This window comes from Urocitellus parryii, chromosome 5, assembly GCF_045843805.1.
Source record: "Urocitellus parryii isolate mUroPar1 chromosome 5, mUroPar1.hap1, whole genome shotgun sequence".
In the NCBI taxonomy this organism is placed as follows: domain Eukaryota; kingdom Metazoa; phylum Chordata; class Mammalia; order Rodentia; family Sciuridae; genus Urocitellus; species Urocitellus parryii.
The window spans coordinates 80,176,066-80,192,112 of NC_135535.1; the positions used below are offsets into that span (position 1 = coordinate 80,176,066).

General features: G+C 37.3%; 1 pseudogene; it reads left to right on the forward strand.

Annotated features, from left to right (window-relative positions):
* Positions 1–16,047, forward strand: part of LOC144255012 (protein O-mannosyl-transferase TMTC1-like) — a 386,709-nt pseudogene that overhangs the window by 36,248 nt on the left and 334,414 nt on the right.

Below are 16,047 nucleotides of genomic sequence, written 5' to 3' on the forward strand. Positions count from 1 at the left end.
GAACAAGACAGGGATGCCCTCTATCACCATTTCTATTCAATATAGTTCTCGAAACACTGGCCAGAGCAATTAGACAGACGAAAGAAATTAAAGGCATAAAAATAGGAAAGCAAGAACTTAAATTATCACTATTTGCAGATGACATGATTCTATACCTAGAAGACCCAAAAGGGTCTACAAAGAAACTACTAGAACTAATAAATGAATTCAGCAAAGTAGCAGGTTATAAAATCAACATGCATAAATCAAAGGCATTTCTGTATATCAGTGACAAAACTTCTGAAAGTGAAATGAGGAAAAACACTACATTCACAATATCCTCAAAAAAAAAAAAATACTTGGGAATCAACCTAACAAAATAGGTGAAAGATTTATACAATGAAAACTACAGAACCCTAAAGAGAGAAATTGAAGAAGATCTTAGAAGATGGAAAAATATACCCTGTTCATGGATAGGCAGAACTAACATCATCAAAATGGCAAAATTACCAAAAGTTCTCTATAGGTTTAATGTAATGCCAATCAAAATCCCAATGGAATTTCTTGTAGAAATAGACAAAGCAATCATGAAATTCATATGGAAAAACAAAAGACCCAGAATAGCAAAAGCAATTCTAAGCAGGAAGTGTGAATCAGGCAGTATAGTGATACCAGATTTAAAACTATATTACAGAGCAATAGTAACAAAAAAAGCATGGTACTGGTACCAAAACAGGCAGTACAGAATAGAGGACACAGAGACTAATCCAAAAAGCTACAACTATCTTATATTTGATAAAGGAGCTAAAAGCATGCAATGGAGGAAGGATAGCATCTTCAACAAATGGTGTTGGGAAAACTGGAAATCCATATGCAACAAAATGAAACTGAATCCCCTCCTCTTGCCATGCACAAAAGTTAACTCAAAATGGATCAAGGAGCTAGATATCAAATCAGAGACTCTGCTTCTGATAGAAGAAAAAGTCGGCTCTGATCTACATATTGTGGGGTCGGGCTCCAAATTCCTTAATAGGACACCCATAGCACAAACGTTAATAACAAGAATCAACAAATGGGACTTACTTAAACTGAAAAGTTTTTTCTCAGCAAGAGAAACAATAAGAGAGGTAAATAGAGAGCCTACATCATGGGAACAAATGTTTACTCCTCACACTTCATATAGAGCCCTAATATCCAGAGTATACAAAGAACTCAAAAAGTTAAACAATAAGAAAACAAATAACCCAATCAACAAATGGGCCAAAGACCTGAACAGACACTTCTCAGAGGAGGACATAAAATCAGTCAACAAGTACATGAAAAAATGCTAACCATCTCTAGCAGTCAGAGAAATGCAAATCAAAACCACCCTAAGATACCATCTTAAGATTGGCAGCCATTATGAAGTCAAACAACAACAAGTGCTGGAGAGGATGTGGGGAAAAGGGTACTCTTGTACATTTCTGGTGGGACTGCAAACTGGTGCTGCCAATTTGGAAAGTGGTATGGAGATTCCTGGGAAAGCTGGGAATGGAACCACCATTTGACCCAGCTATTGCCCTTCTCGTACTATTCCCTGAAGACCTTAAAAGAGCATGCTACAGGGATACTGCTACATCGATGTTCATAGCAGCACAATTGACAATTGCTAGACTGTGGAACCAACCCAGATGCCCTTCAATAGATGAATGGATAAAAAAATGTGGCATTTATACACCATGGAGTATTACACAGCACTAAAAAATGACAAAATGATGGAATTTGCAGGGAAATGGATGGCACTAGAGCAGATTATGCTTAGTGAAGCTAGCCAATCCCCTAAAAAAAACCAAATCTCTTCTTTTATATAATGAGAGCAACTAAGAACAGAGCAGGGAAGGGAGGAAGAACATGAAGAAAAGATTAACATTAAACAGATACATGAGATGGGAGGGAAAGGGAGAGAAAAGAGAAATTGCATGGTAATGGAGGGAGACCCTCATTTGTTATACAAAATTACATATAAAAGGTTGTGAGGGGAATGGGAATATAAACAAGGAGAGAAATCAATTACAGTAGATGGGGTAGAGAGAGAAGATGGGAGTGGAGGGGAGGGGGGATAGTAGAGGATAGGAAAGGTAGCAGAATACAACAGTTACTAATCGGGCATTATGTAAAAATGTGGATGTGTAACCAATGTGATTCTGCATTCTGTATCTGGGGTAAAATTGGGAGTTCATAACCAGCTTGAATCTAATGTATGAAATATGATATGTCAAGAGCTCTGTAATGTTTTGAACAACAAATTAAAAAAATAAAGAAACTTTAGCCCTCATGATCAGCATCTCCACATAAGCGGGGACACTCATTCACTCATTCTTCCCTTATCCATCCATTTAAAATAAATTTATTTTATGCATGGCATCCTTTCAGAATTAAGGATAGAAACTTGGAGCAAACCAGGTATGATTCTTGTCTTTGAAGAGCTCATAATCTTGTAGGGAGGCAGATACCATGTAAGTGATTATATGAATATTTGATTTATAGTTGTGAAGACTGCTATAAAAGAACAATGAGACCACATAACAGAGAGATCTGGCTAATATGGGTGATATTTCTTGAGTGCTGGCTGTGCACTAGGACTATGTCATATTTACAGGTATTAAGTCATTTAAGGCTCATTCAACCCTATTTCCTTGCATGTTTGAGGAGAAATCAGAGACGCAAAGAGTGATCTCCTCAGAGTCACCTGTGCACAGTAGCCATTCATGCTCTCAGCAGGAGTATGTGGGAACTTCCAGGCTCATCCTCACCAGCACTTTGTGACATCATATCTTTACTTTTTGACAATCTGATAGGCACAAAATTGCATCTCAATGTGATTTAAAAGAGAAATGCAAGTGTAGTAAACTCTGGTTCAGCTACCAACAATATTTACATGGCCTTGATAATGAAATATGAAAACTGACATCACTGAGTATTGTAGAGAATGGGGGGGATGCAGGGGAAGGGCATTGTGTGTTTGTATGTATGTACATGAGTGCATCCCCATCTGAGTGTCATTGATGTTGATAACAATGCAGGGCAGCCAATCTGAGTTTTCCATGGAAACAAATCAGTGTGATAATGTTGAAAATTGAAAAAGTGGGCACTACTAGTATATTTGTGTTATTGTAGAACATGAAGGAAAATACCAGGAAAAAAGAAGGAATTTAAAAAAGTGTGACTAAAAGCCTGACTTTTAGTCCCATGGTTGCCAGTGAGCTTTTGGGATACACTTCACATCCAAACCATAACAAGCACAGATATGGGAGGAAACCCTGATGAACCTTCTCATAAATATGAAGAAACAGGAAAATGCTTTTAAAGCATGTGATTTTCCCCCAAACCTCTATGGTTGTGTTATTATGTTCTTTAACCCAGTTATGAAGATTGACATATTACCAGAATAGGTGAAACTGCTTCTAATGGACAAGTAAGAATTCAATAATATGAGAATTTTATCTATAGCAATAAAATTGTATTATCGTAAGTTGTGTCTTCTTTTCAGTTCTAGAAGACCCCCTATTCAGGGTCTTGCTCCTAGTTATTCCTTCCTTTGTAGTGCCTATCCGTTTATTCTTTCAGCCATTCATTTGATAAATGTTTATTGGGCATCTACCACGTGCCAAGCATGTTCCAGGCATCAGGAATGATCTAGTGAATAAGGAAAGACAAGGTCTCTCCTCCTGTGTAATTTCCCTTCCAGTAAAGGAGGATGGATAATAAATAATCAACAATGGGTGAGCCATGTGAGTGCCATGAAGAGTGTGAACAAGATGTGATTGAGAGGGACAGGCCAACTGGGTAGGTCAGTTGTAGGCTCCGTAGCAGTTGAGCTCTGGGCTGAACCAGAATGAGGACAGCAGTCTGATCTGTGAGGGTCTTTCAGAGCCTCCAGGCTTTAGGGTGATGAGCAAGTGGGTAGGGGAAGAGGTGAGGACTGGGGTTGAGCAGGGTCAGATAAGGCAGGACCTTATTGGTCATGGAGGTGAGGATGGGTTGGTTCTGAGTGGAATGGGAAGCCTTTAGCCTTTTAATTTTAAAAGCATGGAATGATATGATCCAATTTGCTTTAAAGATCACTCTGACTTCTGTGTGACAGATAGGCTGTGGGTGGCTGAAGTAAAGCAGGGAGCCATTTAGGAGGCTGCTGCATTGTCAATTGAGAAGTCGATGGATCTTGAACAATGGAGGGATGTGGGCACTTGAAGGACATGTTTGAATAAAGAGCTAACAGGACCTGCTGGTGGATGGGATGAGGGAGGAGAGGGAGAACCAAAGGTGTCTGGGTTTCTGGCTTCAATAACTGTGGACTGGGCAGAGCTTTTGACTGACATAGAAAGGTCAGAGAGGGATTTTTCTTGGGTGAGAGTTTTGGGGACAGAATTAAATCAAGAGATCACGAGATCTCATTAAGACATGAAGTCCCTGAGGGAGAGAGAAAAGGGACTCATATATTATTTAGAAGGGCAGTGGAGAAATGAGTTGGGTGATAGTTGGTGACTCTGAACATACTGATTTCAGTAGAATGATGCTTCTGAAGTCAGACTTCAAGAAGACTCCATGAAGGCAGAGACAACGTTGGTTTTTCTCACAATTGTATTCCCAGTTTCCAGCACAGGCAAATAGTAGGTGTGCAAGTATTTGAGAAATGAATTCACTAATGAGTAGGCAGTAAGGCAGCATTAGAGTTGAGTACAAAGCACTTTCAATAAGTTTGGCAGTGAAGAGATAAGAAGAAGAGGATGTTAGCCAGAGTGATGGCAAGTTTTTATACTACTTTAAATTTTACTGGTAAGGGATTCCTGAAGATGATTAGTGTTTTAGTCATATTTTTCACTGCTGTGACCAAAATACCTAACAAGAACAACATAGAGTAGGAAAAGTTTATTTTGAAGCTCACAGTTTAGAGGTCTCAGTCTGGAGATGGCCAGCTCCATTCCTGGGCCTACCGCCTCATCATGGAGGTAGGGTATTTGGAGGAAGGAAGCTCAGGATATTACCAGGATGCAGAAAGAGAGCTCCACTTAACAAGGACAAACTACACACTCTAAAGGCACATTCCCAAGGACCTGCCTCCTCCTACTACACCCTACCTGCCTACAGTTATTATCAAGTTAATCCCTATCAAGGGATTAATTACAATCTCTTGTAACCCAATAATTTCATCTCTAAACTTTCTTGCGTTGGCTCACACATGAGCTTTATGAGCTTTTGGGGACACCCAAATCTAGACCATAAGAGTTAGTCACAGAGAGGAAACCCAAGGGAGAATTGATAGAAGGTGCTGGACCAGAAAGGTTAATAAAAAGAAGGAGATTCTAGAACCAGAACGTGAGGAAGAAGAGAAGAAACAGAGAGATGAAGTGAGAAGTAAAATGTTGTGGAGAAGGAGAAAAGGGGAGAGGAGTAAATATGTGCCAGCCTCCTAAGTGATGGGTGTGCTAGGCACTAGGGTGTATTTTCACACATAACCATCACCATGTACCTTTGGGATACATAGTAGAATTTACTATGTGAGAGACCCTGGACTGTGGGTACACACCACTCTAGATTAGGGTGGTGTGTACCCATACCACCATTTGGTAATAGTAATAACTCAGGGAGAAGAATGATTGTTGAAGTTTCATCAACAATCATTCTTCTCCCTGAGTGATTACTTGTGAAATGAGAAATGCTTCGCATCATCTGCTCTTCCTGCCTCTCCTCATATGTTAAATTCATGCACACAATGTTGTTCTTTAACATTAGAAATCTTGAGGAGGACTGGGGATGTGGCTCAAGTGGTAGCAAGCTCGCCTGGCATGCGTGTGGCCCGGGATTGATCCTCAGTACCACATACAAACAAAGATGTTGAGTCTGCCAAAAAAATCAATATTTAAAAATTCTCTCTCTCTCTCTCTCTCTCTCTCTCTCTCTCTCTCTCTCTCTCTCTCTCTCTCCCTACCTCTCCTCTCTCTTTAAAAAAAAAGGAAAAGAAAAAGAAAAAAGGAATCTTGAGGATTTCAGAGAATCCAAGATGGCAAAAGGCCAGAGGGAAGCAGCATCTGTGTAGGTCTGTGACCTGGGATTCAAGTTGTGAGAATCCGGCCTCTCTGGGAGCAGTATTCCTGCCTCTCCCCATCACATGCACAGAAAGCCATCCAGGGTTCTAGGCCTCAGCATCAGTATAGGTCTCCCAACTACTCACCCACGCAGGGTTACTGGCTACCCAGTGAGACCATCAGCAGAGGCAGCAGCACTTGTGAAGAACTTTAAGCCACCCACCAGAGCAGAAATCATGAATGCCCTTTCCACAGAGGACACCCGGCAGCATCCCATGAGTAGGAACTCTGGCCTACACCCCTGTGTGGATCCCCATCTGCCAACATGGGGCTCCTCTGGTCGCTGCCATCTTGCGACTCTGCAGCAGCAGATTTAGTCCCCTATTGCAGTAACCTGCCTGCATCTGGGAACTTCACAAGGCTCTGAAGTCAGCTAACACTGCAAGCCACAGAGCTCGCTGCTGAATTCATCATTCAGCACCATCTACGATCTCCCCACACCTGACCCGACACCCCACCGCTGAAAGTAGGAGCCTCCATCTTGGGTCACTTTCATCACCATCTTCCAGGTGCCCAATTTCTAACTCACCCCTCTCCCTAGCAGCTGCTAACCCAGCACAGTGACACCCTGTTTACCTTCACCATCTTGAGGGTGGAGATACCAGATAACAACAGACAACCCCACCTATTGGATGAAAAGGGAAGCAGGAAACATACTGCTCTCCAACCAAAACAAGCCCTGTGTCTTTTTTTTTTCTTCTTCTCTGTCTCTCTCTCTTTCTCCCTCCCTCTCCTTTCTCCCACCCTCACCTTCCAAACATTTGTGAAACCAAGTACTTTACATGAATTAGGATTTTGAGGACTGGGATGTCTGAATAGTATATTGTGTTGTGTTGTACATATTTTTTATTCTTTTTTTACTTTTAATTTTTTTCCTTTTTTCCCAACAATTTCTGCTACTTTAACATTTTTAATTTTTCTTGATATATATTTGTGTTTGTTTTATGTACTCTACAATCTTCCCACTGACTTGTCTACCCAAATTTACTTCCTCTCCTTTCTCCTGCTACTAATCTTCCTCTTTAGATTTCTCTTTCACACTTCCTAAGGTATAACAACTCTATATCTTTACCCTCTTCCTCTTCAGCATATCATTCTACTCCTCATCTCTGGTTCTTTGTCTACCATCAGAAACTGTAAACCCTTTTACAAACCTTCTGAGTATATTGTAGATAATAATTGAATTCACCAATTCTCTACATTATGACAAAACTGTAAATGTCTTATTAGCAAATATTTATTTTTAAAGTGTATATTGTTATATTAGGCTCTTATGACATTGTTCTTCACCTCAAAGAAGAGGAATTGGATTCCTACAGGTGCACTATAAGCCTATAGGGTAAAAATGGTAACACCTAAGATTCACAGTGCTAGAAGGAAAGGCCAAACAATATGCTGCCTCCAAGAAACTCATCTCAAAAGAAAAGACATCCACAGACTGAAGGTGAATGGTTGGGAAAAAGTGTGCCATTCACATGGACTGTGGAAGCAAGCAGGGATTTCCATCTTCAAATCAAATAAAGTAGACTTCAAGCCAAAGTTAATCAAGAAGGATATTTCATACTGCTTAAGGGAACCATTCATTAACAAGACATAACAATAATAAATTTATATGCCCCAAACATTGGAGCATTTAAGTTCATCAAACATACTCTTCTCAGGTTCAAGAGTCAAGTAGACCACAACATAATAATTCTGGGTGACTTTAACAAACTTCTTTCACTAATGGATAGATCTTTCAAACAAAAGCTGAACGAAGAAACTATGGATCACAATAATATAATCAATAACAGACTTAATTGACATAAATAGAATATTTCATCCTTTAATGAACGATTACACTTTCTTCTTAGCAATACATGGATCCTTTTCTAAAATAGAACATATATTATGCCACAAAGCTACTGTTAGCGAAATAAAAAAAAAAGTAGAGATACTACCTTGCATTCTATCAGGTCATAATGGAATGATATTAAAAATCAGTGACAGAATAAAAAATAAAAACTAATCCAACACCTGGAGACAAAATAATATTCTACTGAATGAATAATGGGTTGTAGAAGACATCAAGGAGATTAGAAGAGCCTTAGAGGTGAATGAAAACACAGATATTAAAATCTCTGGGAACCTATGAAGGCAGTACTAAGAGGAAAGTTCATTGCATGGAGTTCATTCCTTAGAAGAAGAAAAAGTCAACAAATAAATGACCTAACATTACAGCTGAAAAAAAAGAAGAACAAATCAATACCAAAAGCAGTAAAAGACAGGAAATAATTAAAATCAGAGCTGAAATTAATGAAATTGAAACAAAAGAAACAATTGAAAAAATTGACAAAACAAAGTTGGTTCTTTGAAAAAAATAAATAAAATTGACATACTCTTAGCCATGCTAACAAAGAAAAGGAGAGATAAAACTTAAATTACTAACATGTGTGATGAAAAAGGAAATATCACAACAGATGCTACAGAAATACAGAAGGTAATTACGAATTATTTTGAAAACTTGTACTCCAAAAAAACAGAGAATATCAAAGGAACTGACAAATGTTTAGAGTCATATGATTTGCCCAAATTGAATCAGGATGATATACACAAGTTAAACAGATCAATTTCAAGTGATGATATAAAAGACACCACCAGCAGCCTACCAACCAAGAAAAGCCCAGGACCAGATGGATACACAGCCAATTTTTACATGACCTTTAAAGAAGAACTAATAGCAAATACTCTTCTATTTATTTCCAGAAATAGAAAAAGAGGGAACACTTCCAAAATCATTCTATGTGGCTAATGTCACCCTGATTCCAAAACCAGGCAAAGACACAACAAAGAAAGAAAACTTCAGACCAATATCTCTAATGAATATGGATGCAAAAATTCTCTATAAAATTCTGGCAAATATAATACAAAAACATATCAAAAAGATAGTACACCTCTATCAAGTGTGGTTCATCCCAGGGATACAAGGTTGGTTCAACATGGAAATCAATAAATGTAATTCATCACATCAGTAGACTTAAAGATAAGAACCATATAATCCTCTCAATAGACACAGAAAAAGCATTTGACAAAATAAAGCACCCCTTCCTGTTCAAAACACTAGAAAAACTAGGGATAACAAGAACATATCTCAACATTATAAAAGCTGTCTATGTTAAACCCTAGGCCAACACTCTTCTAAATGGAGAAAAACTGAAAGCATTCCCTCTAAAAACTGGAAAAAGACAAGGATTCCCTCTTTTGTCATTTCTATTTAATATAGTTCTTCAAACATGGGCCAGAGAAATTAGATGAAAGAAATTAAAGGGATATTAATAGGAAAAGAAGAACTCAAACCAGCACTATTTGCTGATGATATGATTCTGTACCTAGAAGACTTCCGAAAATTCCACCAGAAAACTTGTAGAACTAGTAAATGAATTCAGCAAAATAACAGGATACAAAAATCAACATCCATAAATCAAAGGCATTTTTGTATATCAGTTACAAATCCTATGAAAGGGAAGCAAGGGAAACTATCCCATTTATAATAGTCTCAAAAAAATACTTGGGAGGTGAAAGACCTCTACAATGAAAAATACAGAACCCTAAATAAAGAAATCAAAGAAGACCTTAGAAGATGGAAAAAACTCCCTTGTTCTTGGATTCAATAGGCAGAATTAATATTGTCAAAATGACCATACTACCAAAAGCCCTATACAGATTTAATGCAATTCCAATCAAAATCCCAATGACATTCCTCCTAGATAAAGCAGTCATGAAATTCATCTGGAAAAATTAGAGGCCCAGAATGGCTAAAGCAATCCTTAGCAAGAAGAGTGAAGCAGGTGGCATCACTATACCAGACCTTAAACTATACTACAGAGCAATAGTAACAAAAACAACATGATATTGGCACCAAAATAGACTGGTAGACCAATGGTACAGAATAGAGGACATAGAGACTAACCCACATTATTATAGTTATCTTATATTAGACAAAGGTGCCAAAACATACATCGGAGAAAAGATACCCTCTTCAACAAGTGGTGCTAGGAGAACTGGAAATCCATATGCAACAAAATGAAATTAAACCCCTATTTCTCACCATGCACAAAAAATCAACTCAAAGTGGATCAAGGACCTAGGAATAAAACCAGAGACCCTGTGTCTAATAGAAGAAACGGTAGGCCCCAGATCTCCATCATATTGGATTAGGCCCCAACTTCCTTTATAAGACTCCTATAGTACAAGAATTAAAATCAAGAATTAATAAATGGGATGGATTCAAACTAAAAAGCTACTTCTCAGCAGAAAAAAACAATCAGTGAGGTGAATAGAGAGCCTATATCTTGAGAGCAAATTTTTACCACGTGCACAACAGATAGAACACTAACCTCTAGGGTATATAAAGAACTCAGAAAGCTGAACACCATAAAAACAACACCCCACAAATAACCCAATCGATAAATGGGTCAAATAACTGAGCAGACACTTATCAGAAGATGATATACAATCAATCAACAAATATATGAAAAAATGTCCAACATCTCTAGCAATTAGAGAAATGCAAATCAAAACTTCTCTAAGATTTCATTTCACTCCAGGCAGAATGGCAGCTATTATAAATACAAACAACAATACATGTTGGTGAGGATCTGGGGGGAAAGGCACACTCATACATTGCTGGTGGGACTGCAAATTGGTGCAGCCAATATTGAAAGCACTATGGAGCTTCTTTGGAAAACTTGGAATGGAACCACCATTTGACACAGCTATCCCACTCCTCGGTCTATACTCGAAGGACGTAAAACAGCATACTACAGGGACATAGCCACATCAATGTTTATAGCAGCATAATTAATAATAGCTAAACTGGAACCAACCTAGATTCCCATCTAGTAGACAAATGGATAAAGAAAATGTGGATATATATATATATATATATATATATATATATATATATATACACACACAATGGAATATTACTCAGCAATAAAAGAAAGTAAAATCATGACATTTGAAGATAAATGGATGGACTTGGAGAATATAATGCTAAGACAAGTTTGCCAATCCCCAAAAACCAAATGCCTAATATTTTCTCTGATATAAGGAGGCTGATTCATAGTGGGGTTGGGAGGGGAAGCATGGGAAGATTAAATGAACTCTAGATAGGGCAAAGGGTAGGGAGGGGAAGGGAGGACAAGGGGTGTAAAAAAGATGGTGGAATGAGATGGACATCATTACCCTAAGAACATGTATGAAGACACTAATTGTGTGAAAATACTTTGTATACAACTAGAGATATGAAACAATGTGCTCTATATGTGTAATATGAATTATACTGCATTCTGCTGTCATATATAACAAATTAGAATTTAAAAATTTAAAAAAGAAATCTTGAGGATTTCCATATGAGGACTTCTCTTTATTTTCTCTATTCTTGATAATTATGAGTATCTTCATGTTTTGATGATTGTCACCACAATATGCAAAAGGACAATCCTTGGTCCGTGAATCCATTGATATTGATTTTCTTCTCTGCAGTGGCCTGTGCTACAGGTCCTTTGATAGTTTCTCACCTAACAACATTTATTGAGTGCCTGTCAGATGTCAGGTTTCATTTCAGGTGTTGGAGGGAGTCAATAGTCAACAAAACCAAATCCTGTTCTCTTGGACTTTCTGGTTGAAGATTTTCACATCTTAAATTAAAATAGGCTCTTTGCATGCCTGGTGTGGATGAAACATTTGTTAGACTTACACTGTGTGAGTCTTAAAAGTGTTTAATTATCTTGTACAACATCATGTAAATCAAGTTCCTGAGACAGGGTTGGGTTTAGAGAACAGTTTCGTGTTTGGCAATAAAGTAAATTTTTAAGGCATGTAAAGTCATAGGATGTGAAGAAGCATACAGATATTTGACAAGCATTATTAGATTAAGTAATTTTTATGTGTCATTTTATTTTATTTTACTTGGTACTGGGGATTGAACACAGGGTGCTTCATACCTGAGCTACAACCCTGGCCCTTTTAATTTTTTTGATATAGGGTCTCACTAAGTTGCTGAGGGTCTCACTAAATGGATGAAGCTTGCTTTCAACTTGTGATCCTCCTGCCTCAAACTCCTTTGTTGCTGAGATTATACATCTGCACTACCACACCTGAATTGTGTCATTTTAATATTTTATTTTCATAGAGCTTCATTATTTCTCCCAAAGTAGAAGACATTTAAGTTATCACTATTTTAACCTACTAAGGGGAAATGTTAAGGTTTTACTACAAATAAAACTGTGAGAGGCCAAGATATTTCAGATAATTATTAATAGCATCATGCAGGTATGAGAGAAACTTGGTAAGCCAATGCCATGAAATTTGTGACAGAAAAAAAAAATCTGTCACTGACTCATGTGTTAACAAATAGTAGCATTTTCTTTTGAAGGAAATTGTTGTTCACCCATTATTTCTCCTTCCCCTATTTAAAAACACCTTTCCTTGTTGACTGAATTCATTTGAATAGTTCTGGACTTCACTTAGATGCTACCTGTTAACATGAAATAACAGAATGAACAAAGCATGAAGTTGAATAATGAATCTCCACAGAAAATACAGCCTCCAGTTAAAGTGGTGTTTGTGGGTTCATATTGGCTAAGCAGATGAGTCTGCTATTCTAGTCTCTTGGTAAGAGTTTAGGCCTAATTCATAAGTAAAGATGCTTAACTCAAAGCACAAGCAATGTCATGAAGGTGGATCTACTTTCAGATCTGTGGAGAAGCTTGATTCCCCCAATTCTCCGTGTGTTCACTTCTAGTTCCTTACCTCCTTCCATTTATTTGAGTGTAAGATTTTGTTGTTGTTGTTTAAAGTGGCCTTGCAACTTATGTTACTCTGAAACTTTTAACTTCCTTGGGAGGTAGAAATATTCCTGTCCTCAGTTGTAGACTTAGGCTGGCTGCATCAAGACCATTGTCACCTACCTTGGTGGAGCAGGAAGGGGACAACAGGGGTCATAAAAAGGTAGCATCTATTCCTAACACAAACCAACTACATCCATAAAACCATTGCAGCTTCATTTTCTATTCGTATATTTGAACTCTCTTATTATATGAATACACATTAAGGATTGTTATGTTTTCCGTATGCATTCACCACTCTACCATTATGGAAATCCTCTTATCTATGGTTTCACCATTTACAATTTCAATTACCAATGATCAACTACCATCTGAAAATATTAATATTGTCTTTACTCTTTCAAGAGAAACCACATAATTTTTTAATAATATATTGTTATAAATGTTCTATTTTTATTGTTAGTTATCTTTACTAATCTCTTACTATGCCTAATTTACAAATAAAACTTTATCATAGGTACATTTGTATAAGAAAAATCAGAGTCTATATAGGGTCCAGCAGGCTTCTCTCTGTGGCTTCTGACATCCACTGGTGGTATTAACTGTATCCCTGGTGAACAAGCAGGAAGGAGGCTGCTGTAGATCTCTTAAACTTATTCCTCCTAAGTGAAAATTCATATCCTTTGTCCAACATTTCCCTGATGCTCTTGCCTCCTGCTTCCAGCCACTGATAACCACTATTATACTCCCTGCTTCTATGAGTTAGACTTTTTTCAGAGTGAAATCATGTAGTATTTGTCTTTCTGTGCATAGCTTATTTCACTCAGCATAATGTCCTCCAAATTTATCTATGTTGTCACAAATGACAGTATTTCCTTCTTTTATAAGGCCGAATGGTATTCCATTAAGTATATTTGCCACATTTTCTTGATCTTTTCATCTATTGAGAGACATGTAAGTTGATTCCATATTTTGGCTGTTGTGAAACACTTGCATGGTTGGAATGTAAATTAGTATGGTCATTATGACACCCAATATAGAAGTTCCTCAAAATGTTAAAAATCAAACTACCATATGATTTAACAATCCCACTGCTGGGTGCATACCCAAAGGAAATTAAACCAGTGTGCTAAAAGATATCTATAGTCTTAATTTATTGCAGTATCATGGTACTATTAAAGCATTTGTCATACCAAATTGTAATTCTTTAATTGTCAGGGTCACCTCCTGGTTAGTTATCTACCTGAGGACATGTGTCAGTGCTTTGTGGTATCTCTTCAACTATCACAGTGCCCCTTCCATGTTGGTGATCATGAGTGAATGGCCAAGTGAAACAACAAGGTCAACCCAGACTTCAGAAAAAGGGACTGTCTTTTTCTTTAGAAATGCACACAAATGCATTCATGGCATCACCTCCTAAATACATTGCAAACAACTCTTACTGGTTGGAAAGTATTTATTTTGCAGGGAGAATCCATTCTGCAATGCAAATAATATGGTCAGGAAAGGAGAAAAGAAGGTTTATTGCTTATGCACTACGTGCCAAAGAGTATCTTAAACATGCTAATATGTAATATAATTTGAGGCAACATTTATTTTCCTCATAGTATTGGATCAGCTACTATAGTCTTTATTATGTATGTAGTACTTCAATTACATTGAATTTTTTGACAAATATTCTTTTTATCTCTGTTTCATAGAGAAGTAAAATATAAAAAGTCTAGTAAGTGGCCTGTGATCACACAGCTTCTAAATTGCAGAGCTAGCTATATTGTGACATATAGTCTTGTCACAAGTTCACAAGTGTCTGCTCTTAACTGTTTGTAAGATACAGTAGCTCTCCTAAGACCTCACATAATTGTTATAAATGCTCTGTGAGTTATTATATCATTTTTATTTAATGGTAATAAAAGACCAAACACTGAAATGGTACTTTGGACTTTCCAGGAAGTATTTAAAACACCTAACAGAGTTTGAATCATTTCATCTTCAGATAATCCTAAGAAGTATGTACTGTGGTTACTTTACAGTTTAAGGAAGCTGAAAAACATGGAAGTTAAGTAACTGTTTCAAGGTTACATAGCAAAGAGGTGGCAAAGGAAGACATAGCTGTCTAGGTCCATAGGCTATGACCTGAAGTACCACTCTGTGCCTCTCATATCTGAAGATAAATAACCAGACTAAGATCATCCTGCTGGGAAGAATGGTTTTGGGATTTGGATTTGTCCCTGGGTCCTTGTGCCTGCAGATCTCCTATCATCTCCCCTGTTCACTCTTCTAACCAATAGACCTCCACCTTACCCATGTTTTGTTCTCCTCTACATAGTTGGTGATGAGAACAGATTTCTCAGAGTAATGCTAAGGAAACAGGTGGTGGGAAAAGTGTTTTTTTTTTTTTTGCAGACTTTGTTTGCCTGGAAAATACTTTGCCCTCATATTTGAAAGATATTTTAATTTAGTACACAGTTGTCCACTGATTTTTTTTCTTCTTTCAAATCTTTAATGATGTCATTCCATTGTCTTCTGCTTGCATAATTTCTGATAAGAAATCTATTCACATTCCTTTCTTTGTGCTTCTATAGGAAATGTGTCTCTTCCTCTGGCCATCTTCAAGATTTCTCCTCATCTGTGTCTCAGTATGCATTTTTGAGTACTTATATTGTTGGGCCCTTGGAACTATTTGAATATGTGATTTGCTGTCATTCATTCATATTTATTTATTTATTTATTTATTTTTATTCTAATTTGTTATATATGACAGCAAGAGTGCACTACAATTCATATTGCACAATTTTTCATATCTCTGGTTGTATATATAGTATATTCACACCATTTGTATCTTCATACATGTACTTAGGGTAATTTTGAAGCTCATCTCTTCAAGTGTTCTTTCTTCCCTGTTCTCTGTATTTGTCCTCCTTGTACTCCAAGAACATGTATGTTAGACCATTTTATACTGTTCCATAGTTCTTGAATGATCTGATTATTCTTCCCAATTTTTTTAGCCATTAAGTTTGGGTCATTTCTATATTCAAGTTCACTGAATCTTTTTTTCTACTGTGGTCCAATCTGCTGATAAGGCTATGGAAGTAATTTTCCATCATCTATATAAT